The 24,820-nt window shown below is 45.7% G+C and overlaps 1 long non-coding RNA gene across 1 annotated transcript in view; it reads left to right on the forward strand.

The window, feature by feature from the left end:
- LOC119967776 overlaps positions 1–24,342 on the forward strand; it is a 55,823-nt gene extending 31,481 nt beyond the window's left edge. The window contains exon 3 of the long non-coding RNA XR_005461072.1: positions 23,949–24,342. This is a non-coding gene — a long non-coding RNA (uncharacterized LOC119967776). The remainder of the gene's footprint in view (positions 1–23,948) is intronic.
- Positions 24,343–24,820: the final 478 nt, after the last annotated feature.

The raw sequence follows: 24,820 nt of genomic DNA on the forward strand, positions 1-24,820 counted from the left end.
TGAAAGTAAAAATTCTCCTGCCTATTTTGAACTCAGAAAAAGTTAGTTGAAAATGTCTTTGAAAGGAATATTTTAATATCACCACTTCATAAAAATACCTGAACAGCTAAAAGGTTTATTTTCTAAATGTAAAAGAAAAGATGATGCTTACCGCATGAATACAGTTTGTGACGATACAGGTGTCAGGTTCTTGATTAATAAGGGGATCAGGAGTTATGGGGAGAAAGCAGGAGAATGAAGATGAGCAATGATTGAATGGTGGAGCAGACACGATGGGGCGAATGCCGAATTCTGCTCCTATGTCATATGACCGCCAAACTCCAGGATGTGTCATCTGTGAATTTTCTTCTTGTCACAGTGTGGTAGTCTGTGTAGAGATATTACGATACCTAGCGATGCTGGAACACCATTGGTAGATAATGTATGCTATCCATTAGTCGAGCCTGTATGGTAGCTCCACCCTGCAAGGCGGGGTATAAGAGCCCTTGCCGCCCCAGCAACTTCCTTTCTGTACCTGGGCTGCTGGGGGGGAAACATTTCGCTTATTAAAGCCTTCAGTTGTACTACAACCTCGCTTTAGTAGTCATTGATTGTGCATCAATTTAATAAGCTAGATTTAAAGAATGGAGCACCGAATCAACCCGGAGTGTCTGCAACTCAGCCCCCACGCAGTAAACTCGACGGCGACTTTCAAGCACTGGCTAGCGTGCTTCGTCGGCTACCTCGGAACGGCAGAAACCACATCCACAAGAGAACAGAAACTGCAGATCCTGCACTCAAGGGTGAGCCCAGAAGTCTACACCCTCATCGAAGATGCGGACGACTTCAATGCCGCGATGGATTTGATGAAAGGACATTACATTCGCCCTGTGAATCAGGTCTACGGCCGGCATCTACTAGCAATGATGCGACAAATTCCTGGTGAGTCACTGGAAGAATTCTACCGTGCGCTCCTAGTGTTGGGGAGAAACTGCAGCTGCTCGCAAGTTTCAGCAAACGACCACACTGAGCTGTTGATTCGTGGCGCTTTCGTTGTGGGTATGCTGTCCTCACAAATCCGCCAGCGTTTGCTGGAGAAATAAACTCTAGGCCTCAAGGAGGCACGGGTCCTTGCCGGCTCCCTGGATATGGCCTCGCGAAATGCCCGTGCCTACACACCCAACCGCGCGGCAGCCTCCTGGGTAGCGTGGAATCCCTCTGCAGCCGACTCCGAGGCAATGCCCCACACTCCCCCACAAGCGTGCACTGCAAGATGGCCCAGCAACCCTGGGGGGCCCCGCTGCTATTTTTGCGGGCAAGCCAAACACCCCTGACAGCGCTGCCTAGCCCATTCGTCCACCTGTAAAGAGTGTGGCAAAAAGGGCCATTTCAGGGCGGTATGCCAGGCCCGGCCGGTCGCTGCGGTCTCCGGAAGCGAATGCGGATCGCCACTAAACCCTCTCCACGGGCCCTGTGCGGCCAGCGAGTGCCGCCATCTTCCACCTCCAGGGCCACGTGTGGCCTCCAGGCACCGCCATCTTGTTCCGCTGACGCCACGTGCGATGGATGGGTGCCGCCATTTTGTGCACCCACAGCCACTTGCGACCAGTGGGCGCCGCCATCTTGGTGGGACTCCCAGGACATCAGTGCAGTTGACCAGACACTGCCCGACGAGAACACCCAGCTGCTGCCACGATTAGTCTCAGTGACCCTGGACCAGTCTCGGCCTCGAACACTCTCAACTGCTACAACAACGGTGCTAATCAACGGACACGAGATGTCCTGCTTAATTGACTCTGGGAGCACGGAGAGCTTCATACACCCCGACACGGTAAGGTGCTGTTCTCTCCCTGTCCACCCCATTAATCAAAAAATCTCCCTGGCCTCCGGTTCCCACTCAGTAGAGATAAAGGGGTTCTGTGTAGCAAACCTCACGGTCCAGGGAAGGGAGTTGAAAAATTACCGGCTCTACGTCCTTCCCCACCTCTGCGCAGCCACACTCCTAGGGTTAGACTTCCAGTGCAACCTCCAAAGTCTAACTTTCAAATTCGGCGGACTATACCCCCTCTCACTGTCTGCAGCCTCGCGACCCTCAAAGTCGATCCGCCTTCCCTGTTTGCGAACCTCACCCTGGGTTGCAAACCCGTCGCCACCAGGTGCAGACGGGACAGTGTCCAGGACCGGATCTTTATTAGATGGGGGTCAAACGGTTACTGAGGGAAGGAGTCATTGAAGCTAGCAACAATCCTTGGAGAGCTCAAGTAGTGGTGGTAAAGACCGGGGAGAAGAATAGGATGGTCATCGATTACAGTCAAACCATCAACAGGGTTACGCAGCTGGATGCGTACCCTCTCCCCTGCATATCCGACCTGGTAAACAGGATCGCGCAATACAAGGTCTTCTCCACGGTGGACCTTAAGTCCGCTTACCACCAGCTTCCCATCCGCATGAGTGACCGCAAATACACTGCCTTCGAGGCAGATGGGTGGCTCTACCACTTTAAGGATTCCTTTCCGTGTCACTAGCGGGGTCTCGATCTTCCAGCGAGAGATGGACCGAATGGTTGACCGATACGGTTTGTGGGCAACATTCCCGTATCTCGATAATGTCACCATCTGCGGCCACAACCAGCAGGACCATGACGCCAACCTCCGAAAATTCCTCCAGACCGCGAAGATCCTTAACTTTACGTATAACAAGGATAAATGCGTGTTTGGCACCGACCGCCTAGCCATCCTTGGCTACATAGTGCGAAATGGAGTTATAGGGCCCAACCCTGAATGCCTGTGCCCCCCTATGGAGTTCCCCCTCCCTCACTGCTCCAAGGCCCTGAAGCGCTGCCTAGGTTTTTTTCCTTACTACGCCCAGTGGGTCCCCAACTATGCAGACAAGGCCCGACCTCTGATCCTATCCACAGTTTTTCCCCTGACAATAGAGGCCCGCCAAGCCTTCAGTCGCATCAAAGCAGATATTGCAAAGGCCACGATGCGCGCCATCGGCGAGTCCTCCCCTTCCAGGTTGAGAGCGACGCGTCCGACGTAGCTCTGGCGGCCACCCTCAACCAAGCGGGCAGCCCCGTGGCCTTCTTCTCACGTACCCTCTATGCTTCCAAAATCCTCCACTCCTCATTCGAAATGGAGGCCCAGGGCATAGTAGAAGCTGTGCGACATTGGAGGCATTACCTGGCCGACAGGAGATTCCCTCTCCTCAATGAGCAACGGTCGGTTGCCTTCATGTTCGATAATGCACAGCGGGGAAAGATAAAACAACAATAAGATCTTGCGTTGGACGATCAAACTCTCCACCTATAACTACGAGATCTTGTATCGTCCCGGGAAGCTAAACGAGCTTCCTGATGCCCTGTCCCGCGGCACATGTGCCACCGCACAAGTGGACCGCCTCCGAGCCCTCCACGAGGACCTCTGCCATAAGGGGGTCACTCGCTTCTTCCATTTTGTCAAGACCCGCAACCTGCCCTACTCCATCGAGGAGGTCAGGACAGCCACCAGGAATTGCCAAATCTGCACGGAGTGCAAGCTGCACTTCTACCGGCCAGAGAAAGCACACCTGATAAAGGCTTCCCGTCCCTTTGAACACCTCAGCATGGACTTCAAAGGTCCCCTCCCCTCCACCGACCGCAACACGTACTTCCTGAACGGGATTGACGAGTACTCCCGATTCCCATTCGCCATCCCCTGCCCCGACATGACCGCAAACACTGTCATCAAAGCCCTCCATAGCATCTTTACACTGTTCGGGTTCCCCGCTTAAATACATAGTGATAGTGGATCCTCCTTTCTGAGCGACGAACTGCGTCGATTCCTGCTCAGCAAGGGCATTTGCTCGAGCAGGACGACCAGTTACAACACCCGGGGTAACGGACAGGTAGAGAGGGAGAACGGAATGGTCTGGAAGACCGTCTTACTGGCCCTACAGTCCAGAAATCTCCCAGTCTCCCACTGGCAGGAAGTCCTCCCGGATGCCCTCCACACCATCCGGTCCCTGCTCTGCACCACGACCAACCAAACACCTCACGAACGTCTCCTTGTCTTCCCCAGGAAGTCCTCCACTGGGACCTCACTCCCGACCTGGCTGGCAGCCCCTGGACACATCCTGCTCCGAAAACACGTGCGGGCGCACAAGTCGGACCCGTTGGTCGGGCGGGTCCATCTTCTCCACGTTAACCTCCAATACGCCTACCCCGACGGCCGACAAGACACGGTCTCCCTACGAGACCTGGCGCCCGCCGGATCCCCGCACACACCCCCGCCACCAGTTCCACCCCCCATCCCACCAGTGCACCTTACAGCTGCCCCCTTCCCAGGAGGATCAGTTCTTCCACCGGCCCCGTCTAGTAGTCATTGATTGTGCATCACACAGGTGGCCTTCAAACAGTGTATAAATCTGATAAGAGAGCTGCCTCTGGTTTGACGAATAAATTGGTCTGGAGTTGTACTTCCGACCATTTGTTGGGATGTCCCTGGTTCAGATGGAACACACTGCTTGTTTGGCACCTGTCAGTTTTCAGAGGAGGTGCGGGCATTTATGAAGTTCCATTTTGTGTGCTGGCATGGGCTTCGAAATCCATCATCGTGAATCGAGTTAAGATGAACATTTTTAACTGGAAACTCTCCGATGGATGTTTGTATGAATTTTCTCTTGACTCATTCTGCGTGGCTAACTGAATTTTCCATCTACCTTTTGACACCTGATATACCTTTTTAGGTATGACATTTGTTTCTACATTGTGATAGATTTAACTGGTGAATGATGTATTGGGTCGCTGTTCAGTCTTCTGTAACTTTTGGCTGTTTGTGTGATTGTGACCCCAACAATCTGTATTCACCTGACCTCTGGTGGGATTGGTGGACCTGCCTGGTCACATTTTTAGTCAGTATTTAAGTGGTGAGCTTGGACAGAGCGGTTGCTGTTCTCGATGGTTTGACAGTATGTGCTGCTGTAAACATCCTTGACTGGAAGCTGTGATGCAGCAGATTGAGCTTTCAGTCGGATGTTTGCAGCTGCCAGCTGCCAGCTGCCGCACGTCACAAGAAGATTGGATTGGATTTGTTTATTGTCACGTGTACCGAGGTACAGTGAAAAGTATTTTTCTGCAAGCAGCTCAACAGATCATTCAGTACATTGGAAGAAAGGGAATTGAACAGAATTCAAGAAAGTACATGAGAATACATAATAGGGCTACACAATATATACAATGTAACTACATAAGCATTGGCATCGGATGAAGCAGACAGGGTGTAGTATTAATGAGGACAGTCCATAAAAGGGTCGTTTAGGAGTCTGGTGACAGTGGGGAAGAAGCTGTTTTTGAGTCTGTTCGTCCGTGTTCTCAGACTTCTGAATCTCCTGCCCGATGGAAGAAGTTGGAAAAGTGAGTAAGCCGGGTGGGAGGGATCCTTGATTATGCTGCCTGCTTTCCCGAATGCCCAAAGATGACTCGTGTGGTTCAAGTGTTCGTTGACCTCATAAATATTTATTGCGTGCCAATACTTTATAAAGAAAGGAAATCTTGGCTCGTTGCTTAGCAACAGAAACAACAACAACTTGTATTTATACAGCACCTTTTAATGTGGTGAAACATCCCAAGACATTATCAAACAAAACTTGCACAGGTGACCTGTAACTTGTGTTGAATCACCATTTATGGAACGGCATTTAAAGAGCACCTTTTGGAAGGAAAAAAATAATAGATATGTGGCAAGGTTTAAATAAATAATTTGATTAGGGTAAGGGCAACATAGTGGCGCAGTAGTTGGCACTGTTGGGCTAGGACCTGGCCTTGGGTAACTGTCTGTGTGTGGAGTTTGTACATTCTCCCTATGTCTGCGTGGGTTTCCTCCAGGTGCTCTGATTTCCTCCTGGGGTATTATCATAACTATCAGCATTACACAGAGGGTATTTATTTTCACACAGAGGGTAGTGGTGCCTAGAACTCGCTGACGGAGGAGGTGGTGGAAGTTGGGACGATAGTGACATATTAGGGGCATCTTGACAAACATGAATAGGATGGGAATAGAGGGACACGGACCCAGGAAGTGTAGAAGATTTTAGTTTAGACAGGCAGCATGGTCGGCACAGGCTTGGAGGGCCGAAGGGCCTGTTCCTGCTGTGTGAAATTGAATTAAATATTTGCATTTCAAAGGCTGTCAAGGGATTTGAAGCCCTTATAATTGTACTTTCTATAATAATCTTTATTGTCACAAGTAGGCTGCATTTACACTGCAATTAACACTGCAATTAAATATCTGTGAGGGGCCGCTGGTTTCCACATTCCGGCGCCTGTTCGGGTGCACGGAGGGAGAATTCAGAATGTCCAGATTACCTAACGGCACATCTCTTGGGACTTGTGGGAGGAGGCCAGAGCGCCCGGAGGAAACACACAGACACAGGAGAACGTGTAGACAGTGACCCAAACCTCCCGGTTTGGGACCTTGGAGCTGTGAAGCAACAGTGATAATCACTGTGCTACCATGCTGCCCACTACGAAGCCTCTGTCACTTGTAATAGCTGCTGCTTTTAAAACTTCTGTCTGAGGTAGCAGATATTAAGAAAGGGTAAGTGTAGATGAAGGTAGAGCAGTTGATGTCATGGACATGGATTTCAGTAAAGCGTTTGATAAGGTTCCCCATGGTCGGCTCATGAAGAAAGTAAGGAGGTGTGGGATAGAGGGAAATTTGGCCAATTGGATAAGTAACTGGCTACCACATAGAAGATAGTGGGTGGTGGTGGATGGAAAATCTTCAGACTGGAGACCAGTTACCAGCGGTGTACCACAGGGATCAGTCCTGGGTCCTCTGCTATTTGTGATTTTTATCAATGACTTGGAGGAGGAGGCTGAAGGGTGGGTTAGTAAATTTGCTGATGACACCAAGATTGGTGGATTAGTGGATGAAGTGGAGGGCTGTTATAGGCTGCAAAGAGACATTGATAGGATGCAGAGCTGGGCCGAAAAATGGCAAGATGGAGTTTAACCCTGATAAGTGCGAGGTGATTCAATTTGGTAGGACAAATTTGAATGTGGATCACAGGGTCATCGGCAGGTTTCTGAGGAATGTGGTGGAACAGAAAGATCTTGGGGTTCATGTCCACAGATCTCTGAAGGTTGCCAATCAAGTGGATAGAGCCGTGAAGAAGGCCTGTACTGAGTTAGCGTTTATTAACAGGGGGCTTGAGTTTAAGAGCTGCGGGGATTATGCTGCAACTGTACAGGATCCTGGTGAGACCACATTTGCAGTATTATGTGCAGTTCTGGTCACCTCATTATAGGAAGGATGTGGAAGCATTGGAAAGGATGCAAAGGAGATTTACCAGGATGTTGCCTGGTTTTCAGGATAGGTCTTACGAGGAAAGGTTGAGGGAGCTAGGGATTTTTTCTTTGAAGCAGAGGAGGGTGAGAGGCGACTTAATAGAGGTTTATAAGATGATGAGGTGGATCGAGTGGACGTTCGGAGACCATTTCCTCGGGTGGATGTAGTTGTTACAAGGGGGCCCAAGAGAAAAAAAATCCAATAAAATCCTGTACATGAAAGCAACTGTTGTTGCCAGCTGCTATGGTGCACAGTTTTAATGATTTTAGATTCAATTTAAAAAGGAACTTTGCAAGGTTCAGAAGATCCATGAATGTTAATGCTTTTAAAAATTAAGTACATTAGGGATCTCTGGTAGGAAATAGTGGTACAAACAGTACTTAAAAGAGATTGTCTGGGAAATAAGATTCCACCTAATTTTGGCTGTCTGTTTAGAAGTGTTTTTTTTAGCATTGTATTTTCATCGGACAACACTACAGTATCACATTAGCAGTGTGGGTGCCGTGTAAACACCAAACGTGGATGGTTTCCATACTTCTGTTTGCTCAGGAGATTAGACTCCCTCCCAACAGAGGAAATAAGCCTGATTAATGTAAAATACACTTAGTGCCAGTTTACTGAAACCCACACAGTAAGAGCTGCATCCTTCAGAGCAGGCCGTCACTCCAGCCGAGCGATGACATTGACTGGTGGGAGGTGGTACAAAGATACTCTGCCACATTTGTGACAGTTTTTCTGCACTTTATTGGAAACTGGCTGGAGACAGAAACCTAATACACACCACTTTACAAATAAGAATTACTTTCCAGATCACTGGCTTGAAACTTTTGTTTTATGTTGTGGTTTAAATAACTTGCATTCAATGGAATCCCGCAAGGGAAATTAATTTAATCTCTACATTTTATCTTACTGTTAAGACAGATAACAAAAGAGATTATTTCTCCTCTGATCCTTTTTTTTTGCCATCTTGAGATGTGGACGAGAAATGAGTCTTCATTTCCAAACCATACCTTGCATGTTCCCTGCTTGGTTCAAAACAATGTGGCTTTGTCTAATGGAATTTTAGACAGTGAGAAGAGAATGTAGTGATCTCTATACGTGCATGTACACCAGGGGTTAATGTGTAATCAGTAGCATCACATGATCACTAGGCCGGACCACCAGGTGACCACATTAGGTCTCTTTCTCTCTCTCTTGGGTGCATTGTGACCAGGGCAATAGCAGAATAGTTCAGATGGCTAGTGGAGTTACATATAGATACCGTGGTCAGACCTTGTTCAGCATATCATTAGTATCAAAGTTAAAATAAAGAACTCATGCAATTATTGTTATAGTTACTCAATAAACCTTTTGTTACGACTGGACGAGTTTGAGTCTTCTTCATCAAGATTCAGAAGACCTCATCACTAACCAAGGTTTGAGTAGCACATGTTACCTACCACACAGGTAACAAAACATGGTACCAGGTGTGGTGGCTTTAACAGAACTAGTTAGATGACGTAGGACAAAAGAGAAGAAAATTCAGACCGGATATTCGGCTGTGGAAACCTGCGCAGCAAATGGATCCTCGACGACTAACTATGGGACTCATTGGACTTCTAGGGCAGCTGGAATCAACCGGTAATTTAAGTTATGACTTCAAAATATTTGAACAGATATTCCAAATATTTATCACAGCTAATGATTTAAGCACAGTCTCTGACGCAACAAAAATAGCACTACTACCGAGAAATCTATAATTGCTTTAATTACTTAAAAGATGAAGACACCACCAAATTAGAAGTAATACTCAAAATATTTTATGAACACTGTAAGAGTCAGTCTGGTGAGATGCTGGAAAGATTTAACTCTTGTCATAAATGCCAGAGAAACGGAGGGCCCATCACTGATTTTATTCCAAATCTCGTTAATACCACAAAGCTGTGATTATGCTGATTTCAGAGACACTATGATAATGGATCAGTTAATTTTTGGACTATCTGACAAAAATTTGAAGGAAGAACTTTCACAAGATAAGTATCGAACTTTAGAAACTACTATACAAAAATGCCTTGCTTATGAACAAAAACAAAGTCAATACTTCGAGTCTTCACAAGCACAGAATCATTATCTAGGAAACAAGATCGGTAAAAATGGCACGAAAAATCACCACGAGGCAGGGTTGAAACAGAATAAGACGGACGTTCTGAGAGGCAGCCATCTTGTGCATGTCCAGTCTGACCAGGCCGCACATGCGCACTACCCTAAAAGACGCAAGCCATCGACACAGTGTTCTGCGCATGCGCGAGAAGCCGCACATGCGCAGTTGCCAAAAGAGCGTACAGTAAAGGAAACTAATATTGCGCAAGTGCAATCGATCCCTACGCATGACATCATGAGTGGCATGACATCAGAGGACCCGGACCATGACCACTTAAAAGATAAATGCACGAAAATTTAAAAAAATAAATTTAAAGCTGAAAAACCCAGTTTTCTTACCTCAAAAGACAGAACAATGCCCGAACTTACATCAGCAGTTGAAAATAACTTTCACAACACCCTGGAATAAGCAGTCTGCACCACCCAAAGGGAAGAGCACAATGACAAATCCGAAACCAAAGAAGATGATTTGTTCATTGAACATGAAAAGAACGATAACAACTCCGAAACACAAAGATTTATCTACCGAACAATACACATACTACTCAGACATGGCTGAGTTATTCGGATATGCTGATCACAGCATCAGCAATACGGTTGCAAAGCTCAACACGACTCTACTCATGGTAGATGATTTCAATACCATGATGCTATAGAAGATCGTTGATACATTGGATGACAGCAACCTGTCAAATACCCAAGAAGAAGACACCACACAGAAAGCACAGAATGACTCAGTTGAGAGAGCACAGACTGACTCTATAGCGAGAACACTGCATGACTCCACAGCGAGAGCGATGACAGACTCCACAGAAAGAGCGATGACAGACTCCACAGAGAGAGCAACACAAGCCTCCACAGACAGCTCGGTGACAGACTCAAAAATGGAAGCAAGCAAACACTCCATAGCGAACGCCATGCAAGACTATGAAAGTCTATCCACCTTATCTGCACAACCAGCAGCAGACTATGAAAGTCTGCCCAGCTTATTTGAGCCACTAGAAGAAGGCTATGAAAGTCTACCCAGCTCATTTAACCAACAAGAAGACACTGAATGTCTACCCGCTGTATGTGAGAATAGTGACAATGTGATCACAATCGACATACAGGATGTGCAGGATCACAGCGTGACTGACAGATCTCAGCTCATCTGTACAGAAGCACTCAACAATCAGAGGAAGGCTACTCATGAGTCCAGAGAGACCACATCAATAGAAATCCTGAAGATTTTGACTACAGAAGAGGAGCCCCAAGAGTCCAGAGAGACTACGTCAATTGAAATCGTGAACATTATGACTCCAGAAGAGGAGCACCAAGAAACCAAAGATGATTCAAATGAACCTGAAATGACTCCAAAAGAGGAGCACCAAGAAATCAATGATGCTTCGTGAACCAGAAATGACTGGTTGGGCAGCACGGTAGCATGGTGGTTAGCATAAATGCTTCACAGCTCCAGGGTCCCAGGTTCGATTCCCGGCTGGGTCACTGTCTGTGTGGAGTCTGCACGTCCTCCCCGTGTGTGTGTGGGTTTCCTCCGGGTGCTCCGGTTTCCTCCCACAGTCCAAAGATGTGCGGGTTAGGTGGATTGGCCATGCTAAATTGCCCGTAGTGTCCTAAAAAAAGTAAGGTTAAGGGGGGGTTGTTGGGTTACGGGTATAGGGTGGATATGTGGGTTTGAGTAGGGTGATCATTGCTCGGCACAACACCGAGGGGCGAAGGGCCTGTTCTGTGCTGTACTGTTCTATATTCTATGTTCTATGACTCTAGAAGAGGAGTACCAAGGAAGCAAAGAAGAGGAATCAAATCCACCACAAATGACTGATGTCACCAACGTCAATGCAACATCAGATCATTGTCACAATTCTCAAGAAGAAATGCTGAATGTAACAGATACCACAAAAGACACTGACGCCAACAATAACTGTGACAATGACTTAAATCATCCACACGGAACACTCATTGAGCGCAACAAGAACAAAAACCGCAAGAAGCACAGCAGAAATAAGAACAACAACAACAAAAACAACATGCAGTGCAACAAGAACAACAAAAACAACAAGAAGCATAACAGAAACAACAAGCACAACAAGAAAAACAACAAGAACAAAAGTGAAAACAACAAAAACAGAAACAACAAGCACGACAAAAAGAACGACAACAACAAGAACGACAATGAAAATGACCAAGACAGAAATGACAACAATGAAACAATGACCTGTGCAACATGGTACAACTCTGCATGAAGGACAATGTGACAGCGCACTGCAAAACAATGGCAAGTGTACAAACATGCCATGGCTTGGCAACAAGTCTCATGAATTCACATATGCTCCACAAAAAAACAAATAAATCAGCTTTCAAGAAAGATGACATGCAGAATCAATAGCACAAACACAAGAAAAAGTCCAGGTCAGACAACAAAGATGTAACACAGAAACACGACCGCAAGCATTGAAAAAAAAGCATAAATCAGACAACAAAGTAATTCGACCATTCAAATACCACATTGAAGAAATAACAACATCAACATCACTACTTCAGGAACAGAAGAAAACAACTCGACCGAAGAAACTCAACGTATGAACTCACAAAATTTTTATTTTTATTTTGGACTCATAAATATTAATTGGCTTTGTATAATCATCAAGATCCTCACAACTTGTACATAACATCATTTGTCTACCTATTTCACACAAGCGAAAAAAATCTAAGAGGCTAAATGTATTGACATTTGACGTACTAAGTCATTGATTTTATGTAATGCATTTGCAAACTGCATCCATTATGTTCAATTTTCTTTACAACATACAGAAAATATGTAACACGAAAAAAAGGGGAGTGTAGTGATCTCTATATGTGCATGTACATAAGGGGTTAATGTGTAATCAGTAACACCACATGATCACTAGAGGGCAGGACCAACAGGGATATAAAAGACAACCACATTGGGTCTCTCTCTCTCGGGTGCACTGTGACCAGGGCAATAGTAGACTAGTTCAGATGGCTAGTGGAGTTACGTATAGTTACTGTAGTTAGATCTTGTTAACCTTATCACTAGTATCAAAGTTAAAGTAAAGAACTCATGCAATTATTGTTACAGTTTCTCAATAAACCTTTTGTTACTACTGGACGAGTTTGAGTTTTCTTCATCGAGATTCAGAAGACCTCATCAGTAACCAAAGTTTCAGTAGCACATGTTACCTGCCACACAGGTAACAAAACAGAGAAGGTGATTTTTTTTTCAAACATTGCTGGTACAAAGTCTTGCGAACAATGCAAGATAACAACAAATGAGGCTGTGCACTTCAAAGCACAGGTTGCTAAGGTTTGTGTTCAAATCCTCACAGAATGTTTTGTAAGGCAGTCTTTTGGAAGGGGTATTCTTGACCTCTTGAACTGGAGCTGAATAGTGTGTTTACAGTATAGCGGAAGGCGTATCTGATAAATTGTAATAATGTCCTGTATGTAAAGTAGTTGCTGGCTTTCCTAGGGGAAGTTAGTCACATTACTGCTCTGAGATTTTCTCTACCTGCCCCCCCCCCCCCCCCCCCCCCCCGGCTAGTTGCTGTCAGTACAAAGTCTGGGCTTTCTTTCTCTAATGTGCTTGGCTCTGGGAAAAATTCCATTCTAAATTTTCAAAAGTACATACTTTGCAGCGATATGCCTCTTTGAACGCGTCCTCTCGGACTTTCAAATTTGTGTAGTTGAATTAATTTATAATGTGCTGTTTAATCCTGGCTTCCTGGCGTTTTTGGTATAAAGATACCACACAATGAAGCACTGAGCTGAAACATTAGGAAGGTGCTATCTTGGCTCAGGTTGGTAGCATTTACCTTTGGGTCAAAAAGTCAGAGGTTCCAACCCCGTCACAGTACTCTCCAGTATATAAAGTGGTTGCTGGTCTTCCCAGGGGGAAGTTAGTTGTGTAATTGTTATGAGAGTTTCTCTCCCACTCCCCAGGCTGGCACTGCAGTGCAATACTGATGCAGGGCTACATTGCCAGAGGTACTGGACGCTTTCTCCATTGTCCGACGCTGATATTGTAATCGGCGATCGGGCGGAGAATCCATTCCTCCGCCTGGTCCACGTTTGTGCAAACCAGTGCTAAACGACGCCCGCTCCAGGTCTCTGAGTTGAGATTGTTCATCCCAGGCACTGGCGTAGAAACATTCAAGTTAGACTAAAAACTCATTTGAATATGCAAATCTGAATCGTAACCTCAATGGGATCAGATCTCACGTGGCATGACGAGACCGATAAATCCTGTGAGAGGCGAGATTTACTATCTCGTCGCATCCCATATTGGGCACGATGAGCCGATAGATCGTGCCCATGAAATATTGAAACAAAGTTTATTACTAACACAGTATTAAAATGACTTCAACATCACACAAGAAAATAGCTTACAATAACCCCTTAGACAATGCTAATCAATACAGTGACACAATAACCCTTAACTGCTATCTTTACTTCCACTGAAACAACACTGCACAAGTGGATAGCACTGTGTCTTCCCAGTGCCAGGGTCCCAGGTTCGATTCCCTGCTGGGTCACTGTCTCTGCGGAGTCTGCATGTTCTCCCTGTGTCTGTGTGGGTTTCCTCCAGGTGCTCTGGTTTCCTCCTACAGTCCAAAGACGTGCAGGGTAGGTGGATTGGCCATGCTAAATTGCCCTTAGTGTCCAAAAAGGTTAGGAGGGGTTATTGAGTTCAGGGGAAAGGGTGGAAGTGAGGGCTTAAGTGGGTCAGTGCAGTCTTGATGGGCAGAATGGCCTCCTTCTGTGCTGTATGTTCTATGTTCTAACACAATCATCTCAGCTCTCAAAATACAGTGAGCACTCAGGAATACCTGCTGTTCAGCTCTGGGCCAATTTCCTTGTCGAGTTTGCACATTATCCCCGTGTTTGCGTGGGTTTCGCTACCACACTAAATTGCCCCATAATTAGAAAGAAATGAATTGGGTACTCTAAATTTATAAAGTACATATATACTAAAGAAGAATTCAAATGTGATGTATGCAATGCAAAATTATAACCACAGTGAACCCATTAGTGCGCTTGGAAGATGGCATCCTTTGCTCCTGCCTGCTCTGATGAAGTGCTCCCTGTGCTGCCTCTCTATGTCCATTATGGGAACAAGTAGTTTGGTGGTAGGCACCTGGTGGGTGAGTCTTTACTGACTGTGGCCTCTGCTTTTTAGCAGTGGATGTGGTCACTGGTACATGTACAGCAGCTGAGGGCTCCAGCCAAGGGGCTAGGGAGGTGGAAGAAGGTGAAGATGCTGAGGGGCTCTTACATAGAATTACATAGAATTTACAGTGCAGAAGGAGGCCATTCAGCCCATCGAGTCTGCACCGGCTCCCGGAAAGAGCACCCTACCCAAGGTTAACACCTCCACCCTATCCCCATAACCCAGCAACCCTACCCAACACTAAGGGCAATTTTGGACACTAAGGGGAATTTATCATGGCCAATCCACCTAACCTGCACATCTTTGGACTGTGGGAGGAAACCGGAGCACCCAGAGGAAACCTATGCACACATGGGGAGGATGTGCAGACTCCACACAGACAGTGACCCAAGCCGGAATCGCACCTGGGACCCTGGAGCTGTGAAGCAATTGTTCTATCCTCAATGCTACCATGCTGCCCTTTCCCCTCATCAGGTGATCTGCACAGCTTTCTGATGGAGTTAATGGGCATGTCTGCTGCTGTGCAATAATCAGCCAATCAAAAAACTGTTGGGCTCAAGTGTGACTCCTGTTCAGCATGCGCAGCTCCCAATGTCGTGCAGGGATGTTGATGCTCATATACTGAGCAGACCAATCTAGGTTACTCAGGGTGGTAGCACTCTTTCCTGTTTGAGATGCTGCTCTTGTCTCCACTCTGAGTGCTACTGCACGTGTCTCTCCACGAGATTGGCAAATCTCTCATGGTCAGAGCTGAACCCCCAGGACAACATGGAGCTCATGATGGTGATGGAGATCTCCATTGACTGCCTGCGAGCGTCCACTTCCTCAGGGAACTCTGCCAGATGTCCAAACATCTGCTCCTGATTATTTAAGTACTGTGCCTCAAAAGGTGACTCCTGAGACTCCATGGCCGGGATTCTCCGATCCGTGGCCAAGTTCTGACGCCAGCGTCAAAAGCGGAGTGAGCCACTCCGGCGTCAACGGGCCTCTAGGCCCAGGTATTTACAACTTCCTAGGGGCCAAGTATGGTGCCAGAGTGGTGTCCACTGCTCCAGCGTTTGAAAGCCGGCGCAGGCCCATGCATGCGCGCCAAGTCCACCGCGAGTCCGCGCATGTCGCAGCTGCCAGCATGAGGGGGGACAGTTTGCAGATGGCTCTGATTCTGACACCCGCTCCTGCACTTGAGTGAGTTGATATTTACTGCCTGCCACACACTCAACATGTGTACTACATGGAGTGTAGGCCAGTCAGGTGTGACACTGCCTCCTCAAACATGTCTTCCTCCTCATGAGGATCCGGCCCAGGGTTTTGGGGTGGGTTGTGTGAGTGAGATGAGCTGGGATCTGTGTGAGACTGAGGCCATCTTGAATCCTGCAGGGGCACTACAATGGCAAGCTGGGTAGAGGATCGGTCTCCTCTGCCACCAAAATGTGATGGTCATGGTCAGAAAATCATGGCATATCTGGACACATCCTTAACCCCACATCGCCTCTGTATCCCATTCTACCAATACAAATGTGAAGTGAGACATCCTGATTACAATGCTCTGATTCAGTTTTGTGTGCTTACACCCACTAACCTTTTTCACCAGATCATCATTGATTACTGGGAAAGTTTGATGGAGGAAATAGCTCTGTGCAAATGCTTGGTGTTATAGGTGTGATAACATGGTGTGCTCTCTGACCACTTGACAGCCGTACTGGTTTACTCGCTCAGTCACCCCATTGTATTGTGATGGTGTGCAACTGTGAGAGGTCAAAAGTGGGTGTACCCTGATCAATGAGTGGCAAGAGCTGAGTGGCTTTGATTGCCAGCATGGCACTTTTCACCATTGTTCCCCCCACCCCCCCCCCCCCCCCCCCCTCCCGCCTTCCCGAGTAGCAGGCAGCGGAGGCTCCATGGCTGTGTAATGAGAATCCACCCCACTCAGTTATTGAACAGAATACATTTTGATTGGACAGCAGCAATGACAAGTTCTCCCACAGGAAAAGAACCTGATGGGCCATCCATTCCAGGGTCAGTTCACAATTGGACAATATTTATAGCTTGTCACCTGAAAAGATAATGGCATCTCCTCCTAGGCGCAGGGCCATTGATGACCTGCTTCTTAAATGGAATTTTCTAAAGATTTGTATCTGCATCTGAGGTGCCTGACCCACGCGGACCCATCTCCAAACCGTCACTACTTCAGGATCCCGACTCCTATTCCGGACGAAAATTGGAAATTTGGCCAAACATTTTTGGAGGCTGGGTTTGGGGAGCCTGGAATACTTCCATAAGTACACTCCTAAGCCAGGTGGGAAATTCCAGGTCAAATACTCCCAAGTAAAAACAGGATTATTTCTCTATAAACTGTACTGAGTGGAAGATTGTATTGAATATGTGGATCAAAATTAATCCCAGTCACTGAGAGCAGTGGCGTCTCCAGAACAAAGAACAAAGAAAATTAAAGCACAGGAACAGGCCCTTCGGCCTTCCCAGCCTGCACCGATCCAGATCCTTTGTCTAAACCTGTTGCCTATTTTTCAAGGATCTACTTCCCTCTGTTCCCTGCCCGTTCATATATCTGTCTAGATGCATCTTAAATGATGCTATCGTGCCCGCCTCTACCACCTCTGCTGGCAAAGCGTTCCAGGCACCCACCACGCTCTGTGTAAAGAACTTCCCATGCACATCTCCCTTAAACTTTCCCCCTCTCACCTTGAAATCGTGACCCCTTGTAATTGACACTCCCACTCTTGGGAAAAGCTTGTTGCTATCCACCCTGTCTATACCTCTCATAATTTTGTAGACCTCAATCAGGTCCTCCCTCGACCTCCGTCTTTCCAATGAAAACAATCCTAATCTACTCAACCTTTCTTCATAGCTAGCACCCTTCCTACCAGACAATATCCTGGTGAACCTCCTCTGCACCCTCTCTAAAGCATCCACATCCTTCTGGTAATGTGGTAACTAGAGGTCCAAGGAGAACATTTGAATGCCGAACAAAGTTTATTGTTGGTAGGATGTGCAGCCAAACAATGGCTCTAAAATAGATGTTTTAATATCTGCTCCGAAATGATTGCTTTCTGGTAAAGTTGATATGGCTGTACTTCTCAATCCATATGCATTGCTCCATTGTGACCTTCAGAGACGCAAGTCACAGTGAGTGTAAACATCCAGCACTCTCAGTTGTGACAATTGGAAAAGCTGGGTGAAGGTTGTTTAATCTCATTGGCTTGGATATGCGGCTGTCCTGCAGTACTCTGAATACCATCTAATCTTGTTTACCTCCAGGATCTTTCTCTGCTTTAAATATTTTCTATTCGGATCTGTCGCTGCTCCAGGTAACTTTCATTCCAAGTATATCATTGTACTCATCATCGAATCCCTACAGTGCAGAAGGAGGCCATTCAGCCCATCGAGTCTGCACCAACCCTCTGAAAGAGCACCCTACCTGGGCCCACTCCCCACCCCATTCCTGTAACCTTTGGACACTATGGGCAATTTAGCATTGCCAATCCACCTAACCTGCACCGTTTTTGGACTGTGGGAGGAAACTGGAGCACCCGGAGGAAACCCATGCAGGCGCAAGGAGAAAGTGAAAACTCCACATAGAGAGACACCCAAGGCTGGAATAGAACTTGGGTCCCTGTGTAGCCACTGAAATTGGCCATTCCCTCAATACAAAATGGAGGAACGCAAAGCTTGCAGGGTAAAATGGACAAAGTTTGCAGTACAAGCAGGCTGCAACAAGCCACTGTGTATTCTGTCTGCTAAGAGAGCAGACAGCACCGAAACGAACATTCCGCATACTAATGAGGCAATCTCCGGGACAGTTGGCATAGTAATGGAACAATCCCAGGGACAAAGGACACAAATAGGGAAGTGATTGCAACATTGTATGGGAAACCAGACACCCCGGCACCAGCGGGGTTCGAAGACAAAGCCCAGTAGCCGAGGGACAGCCTCAGTATTGGGGGGATTCAAACAAATCGATTGGGAAGATACCCAATCGATCTCCAGCAGATGGAGGGTCCGCCCAAAAGGGCGTGAAGCCCTGGGACCAATAAAAGACAGATCCCAAACTCAGTTCATTCTTCTTGACCAGCCCTCCTCTCTTGACCAGATCTCTCGACCAGCCTTTACCGAAGAAGACCTTGACCGAGAGAGAGGAGAGGTTCGGACAGCAGTCGCCAGCAAGTAAGTGTCTCACAACGATCGCTACCAGAGATAGACACTCCTGACCCCTTTTAACCCGTACCAACCTGAAGTCTGCGGACCCAGTGCAGAGCAAGAGGCCCTTGTCCTCTGATCCGGCAGTTCCTTATTCAGATAAGTATTGGTCTATTTAGTGGTAGGAATAGTTTAGTCATCTTAGCGTGTGCATGAGTAGATTATAATTGTATTATAATAAACTAATTTGTTTGAACTTACTAATTGGTGTATGGTTTTATTGCTTTGAACTTGACCTTGAAACTTGTGGCGGTACCTTAACGATACCTGGCGACTCCAAAGCTAACGAACGAAACAGAGCCAAATTGAGTGTTAAGCACACTCACCCAGAGCGAGCAACACCTGGCATTGTGAGGCAGCAGTGCTAACCACTGTGCCACCGTGCCGCCCCAGCTGTGGACTAGTTTTCATTTATTTAGCACCGAATTGTTACCTGGAGGGACCAGAGCAATTTGGATTGTTCTCCTTGGAGCAGAAAAGGTTAATAGAAGATTTAATAAAGGTGTTCAAAATTCTGAGGATATTTTGAGAGAGTAAATAAGGAGAAAGTAGTCACCAAGCACTGTATACTATGAGCATATTCCTCTTTGAAACAATCCCTCGTGCATTATGAAATCTTCCTTGAGGCTATCCTTGCTAATTTGATTAATCCAGTCAATATGCATATTAAAATCACTTGTGATTACTGTTGTGTTCTTCTCACCAGCTCCACTATTTCTAGGTTTATTCAATGCCCCACTTTGAAAGTATTGTTTGGGAGCCTGTAAATTACTCCTACCAAGGAAATTTTTTTCCCTTGTTTTTTTATTTCCAGCCAAATCAATTCAACATTTTGTCTCTTCGTGCCAATATGATTTCTTAATACAGCCTTGGTGTCATTTTTAGCTCATAAAGCAAATCTACCTCCTGTTCCATCCTGTCTATTCTTTCAGAATACTGAGTACCCTTGGAGATTCAACTCCCAGTCCCGGTTCTCCTGCAACCATATTTCAGTAATACCATTTTTGTGTATTTGGCTGTCTGCTCCTTCACCTTATTCCAAATACTGTATGCATTTAGGTACAAGGTTTCTAAGTCGCTAACAAATATTGTGAATAGTTGAGGTCTCAGCACTGATCCCTGAGGTACCCCACTAGTCACTGCCTGCCAATTTGACAAAGACCTGTTAATCCTACACTTTGTTTCCTGTCTGCCAACCAGTTTTCTATCCATCTCAAAACACTATCCCCAATCCCATGCACATCAACTTTCTATGCTAATCTCTGATGTGGGACTTTGTCAAATGCCTTCTAAAAGTCCAAATATACCACATCCACTAACTCCCCCTCATCAACTCGACTAATTACATCCTCATAGAATTCCAGTAGATTTATCAAGATTGATTTCCCGTTCATAAATGCATGCTGACTCTGTCCGATCCTTCCAATGTTTTCTAAATGCTATAAAATCTCTGATAATGGATTCTAGAAATTTCCCCACTACTCACTACAGGCTTTCATGACTATAATTCCCTGTTTTCTCTCCACCTCCCTTTTTAAATAGTCGAGTTACATTAGCGACCCTCCAATCTGCAGGAACTGATATAGAGTCTAAGAATATTGGAAGATGACCACCAATGCATTCATTATTTCTAAAGACACTTCCTTAATTACTCTGGGATGTAGATTATCAGGCCTCGGGATTTATCAGACTTCAATCTCGTTAATTTCCCTAACACCATTTCTTTACTAATATTGATCTCCTTCAGTTCCTCCCTCTCACTAAACCCTGCATTCTCCAACATTTCTGGTATTTGATTTGTGTCCTCATTTGTGAAGACAGAACCAAGGTATGTGTTTAATTGCCCAGATATTTCTTTATCCCTATTATACATTCCCCTGTTTCTGATTGTAAGGGACCTAATTTGTCTTCACCAATCTTTTTATCTTCACATACCTACGGTATTACGGACAGCAAGGTGGCATTGTGGATAGCACAATTGCTTCACAGCTCCAGGGTCCCAGGTTCGATTCCAGCTTGGGTCACTGTCTGTGCGGAGTCTACACATCCTCCCCGTGTGTGCGTGGGTTTCCTCCGGGTGCTCCGATTTCCTCCCACAGTCCAAAGATGTGCAGGTTAGGTGGATTGGCCATGATAAATTGCCCTTAGTGTCCAGAATTGCCCTTAGTGTTGGGTGTGGTTACTGGGTTATGGGGATAGGGTGGAGGTGTTGACCTTGGGTAAGGTGCTCTTTCCAAGAGCCGGTGCAGACTCGATGGACCGAATGGCCGCCTTCTGCACTGTAAATTCTATGATACCTGTAGAAACTTTTTGTGTCAGTTTTTATGTTCCCTGCAAGCTTACTCTCGTATGCCATTTTCCTCTTCTTAATCAATTCCTTGGCCCTTCTTTGATGAATTCTAAACTTCCCCCAATCCTCAGACCGGTTGTTTTTCTTAGTCAATTAGTATGCTTCTTCCTTGGATCAAATACCAACTCTAATTGCATGTTAGAACATAGAACATAGAACAGTACAGCACAGAACAGGCCCTTCGGCCCTCGATGTTGTGCCGAACAATGATCACCCCACTTAAACCCACGTAACCCAACAATCCCCCCATTAACCTTACCCTACGGGCAATTTAGCATGGCCAATCCACCTAACCCGCACATCTTTGGACTGTGGGAGGAAACCGGAGCACCCGGAGGAAACCCACGCGCACACGGGGAGGACGTGCAGACTCCACACAGACAGTGACCCAGCCGGGAATCGAACCTGGGACCCTGGAGCTGTGAAGCATTGATGCTAACCACCATGCTACCGTGAGGCCCCGTCATGTTGCATGAGTCTTTGACTTCCCTTTAGGATGAAGATGCTAAAAACACATATTAACATCTGATTCCACTCCTGTTATGGGCCAGGGTTTAGAGAAAATCAAAGTGTATCATGGAGTTCACTAGACCCACTACTTTTAATAGATTCCAGGGCCAACTTTACAGGTGTGATGCAATAGAGTTCTAAAGTACTTTTAAAACAAAACCATGTTTATTTATGAATCCAGTTAACACTTTATAAACCCACAGTAAACATCTTAATAACTATCAACACCAATAATCCCCACAGATACAATAGTCTATAAGTAACCCTTCATACCTTTCCTAACAACATCCAAACTACTTTTTACAGAAAGACAGCAAGTTTAAAATCTCTTCAGAAACAGGTATTACTTTGAAATCCTCAAATGATCTTGAGACAGTCTTTAGATTGCAGAGAAATATCAATGCACCTTGTTGCTGTCACTGCAGCTTCTTCAACTCGAAAACGATACTAAAACATACAGACACACACCAGCCTTTTTGCTCAAAGCAGGGGCTGGTTAAGCACAGTGGGCTAAATAGCTGGCTTGTAATGCAGAACAATGCCAGCAGCGCGGGTTCAATTCCAGGCGACTCGGGGCTTTTCACAGTAACTTAATTGAAGCCTACTTGTGACAATTATTGTTATTAGTATTTTTATCAAAGCGAAAGTAAAAGCACAGTCACACCCACACACTGACATCACTGCAACTATTTGATAAACCCCATTTTGTAAAGGTACATCCACTACAGCTATTTGATCAACATCCATTTCTTAAAGGTACTCTCACATGACACTACCACCTCATCCTAGTGACTATTCTCCATGACTAGTTACTGTCTTCCATAGTTGCTTCCTGATAGATTCTTAATGTATTGTGATTCTCCAGCTAAATACTACAGCACAACTGAGACCAGATAACAGAAGATGGATCTTCCAGTTGTTACTGGTAATTTGAACCAATGGAGAAGTCTGATCAGATTTATGTGCACATCAGTTGAAGGGAGAATGTGAAATTCCTTTCCAGCTGCAAATTTTTTTTATTTGCATTTCAAATTTTGCAAAGGTAACTAATTATCAATCACTAATACAGAATATATCTTGGTACCACATCTAACTTTTCCTTCCTACCTCCTTATTCTACCTTGTGATAGATTATTTGTGGGAAAATGAAACAGCCACCCTCTATTCCCATTATTAAAAGCTTCAAATCACCAAGTTCCCATGATTGCTGAGGATATTTTACACCTAACATTTAATTGGATACTGGTAATATCTTGGCCGCAGTGAAGACTCGAGTTGGCATGGTGGGGGGGGGGGGGGGGGGGGGGGGGGGGATAGCGATTGCTTTTGCCCCAATTTTGCAACTCTAATGTGCAGTCTATGTTATGTTTTGATTGGATTGGATGTGTTCATTGTCACGTGTATCGAGGTACAGTGAAAAGTTTTGTTCTGTGTGCAGCTCAAACAGATCATTCCGTACATGAAAAGAAAATGCAGAATAGGGCAAACATAAAATACACCATGAAAACACATCGACACAGGCATCGGCTGAAGTATGCGGAGTGTAGCACTACTCAGTAGAGAAGATGTGTGAAGAGATCAGATAAGTCCATAAGAGGGTCATAACAGCCTGGTAACAGCGGAGAAGAAGCTGTTTTTGAATCTGTTTGTGCGTGTTCTCAGACTTTTGTATCTCCGGCCAATGGAAGAAGTTGGAAGAGTGAGTAAGCCGGGTGGGAGGGATCCTTGATTATGCTGCCGGCTTTCCCCAGGCAACGGGAGGTGTAGACAGTCAATGGATGGGAGGCAGGTTTGTGTGATGGACTGGGCAGTGTTCGCGACTCTCTAGTTTCTTACGGCCTTGGGCCAAGCAGTGGCCACACCAGGCTATGATCCAGCCAGATTGAATACTTCCTGTGGTGCATCTGTAAAAATTGGTGGACATGCCAAATTTTGTTAGTTTCTTGAGAAAGGATGGGCGCTGTTGTGCTTTCTTGGTCATAGCGACAATATGGGTGGACCAGGGCAGGTTTTTGGTGATGTGCACACCTTGGAATTTGAAGCTGTCAAACCATCTCCATCTTGGCCCCATTGATGCAGATAGGGGTGTGTTCAGTGCTTTGCTTCCTACAATACTTGGAATTTGAGGTGAATTTGGACTCAGCACAAAGGTTGAAATGAAGCCTAACTGGAGTCAAGTACCGACCAAGATATTAAGAGTCTCCATTTTAATAAATCTGTGTTTTTTTTATTATTTTAGAACAGAACATTCCACAAAACATCTGAACAGGAAAAAGGCGCCAATTTGAAGGGTGTTGCAACTGGAAGGACTATCACTACAGTTTCTGCAGTACTGAGCACTCCGTGATTGCTTCCTCATTTGATGAATCCTATACCCAGAAGGACAGGATATGGAGAAATGCCGAATCTCTTCGAATGAGCATGCTGTTGGAAGATAATCAATGGACTATTGATCATTCGAAGCAGATTTCAAATCGAGTTATCCGTCTAGCTGAATTAATGAGAGTTGTAATGATGCCGTTTCCTGTCATGAACAAAGTGTTTTCATGCTGTTAACTGCCATTTTAATGTTTCTTGAAGGGAATGACCCAATGTTTCCTAAATGTTGAATTATAAATAAGCTAACCCATCAATTGCTTACTGTGCCTATTTTAATAAATTATGTTATTTCAGTAGTAGGGAAGGTCATGCGGCAAATTTTATAACAATCTCCGAGACCAAAGTCATTTGGAGCTTTCATTTGTGTAGCTGATATTGCTCCAGAGTGAAATCTATATTCCGAGTTAACAAATTGCTGAATTTTCGCGATTGGTCCTGTAGTGATTACAATACTGGATTGATGTAGAAGGGTCTGGTACTGCAGTGATTACGGTACTGGAGTAATGTGGAAGTGTCTGGCAGTGCAGTGATTATGGTACTGGAGTAATGTGGAAGGGCCAGGCACTGCAGTGAATACGGTACTGGATTAATGTGGAAGGGTCTGATACTGCAGTGATTACGGTACGGAAGTAATGTCGAAGCGTCTTGAACTGCAGTGATTATGGTAGTCGATTAATGTAGAAGCATTTGGTACTGCAGTGATTACAGTACTGGATTAATGTAGAAGGGCCA

Source organism: Scyliorhinus canicula, chromosome 6 (genome assembly GCF_902713615.1).
Source record: "Scyliorhinus canicula chromosome 6, sScyCan1.1, whole genome shotgun sequence".
Classification (NCBI taxonomy): Eukaryota; Metazoa; Chordata; class Chondrichthyes; order Carcharhiniformes; family Scyliorhinidae; genus Scyliorhinus; species Scyliorhinus canicula.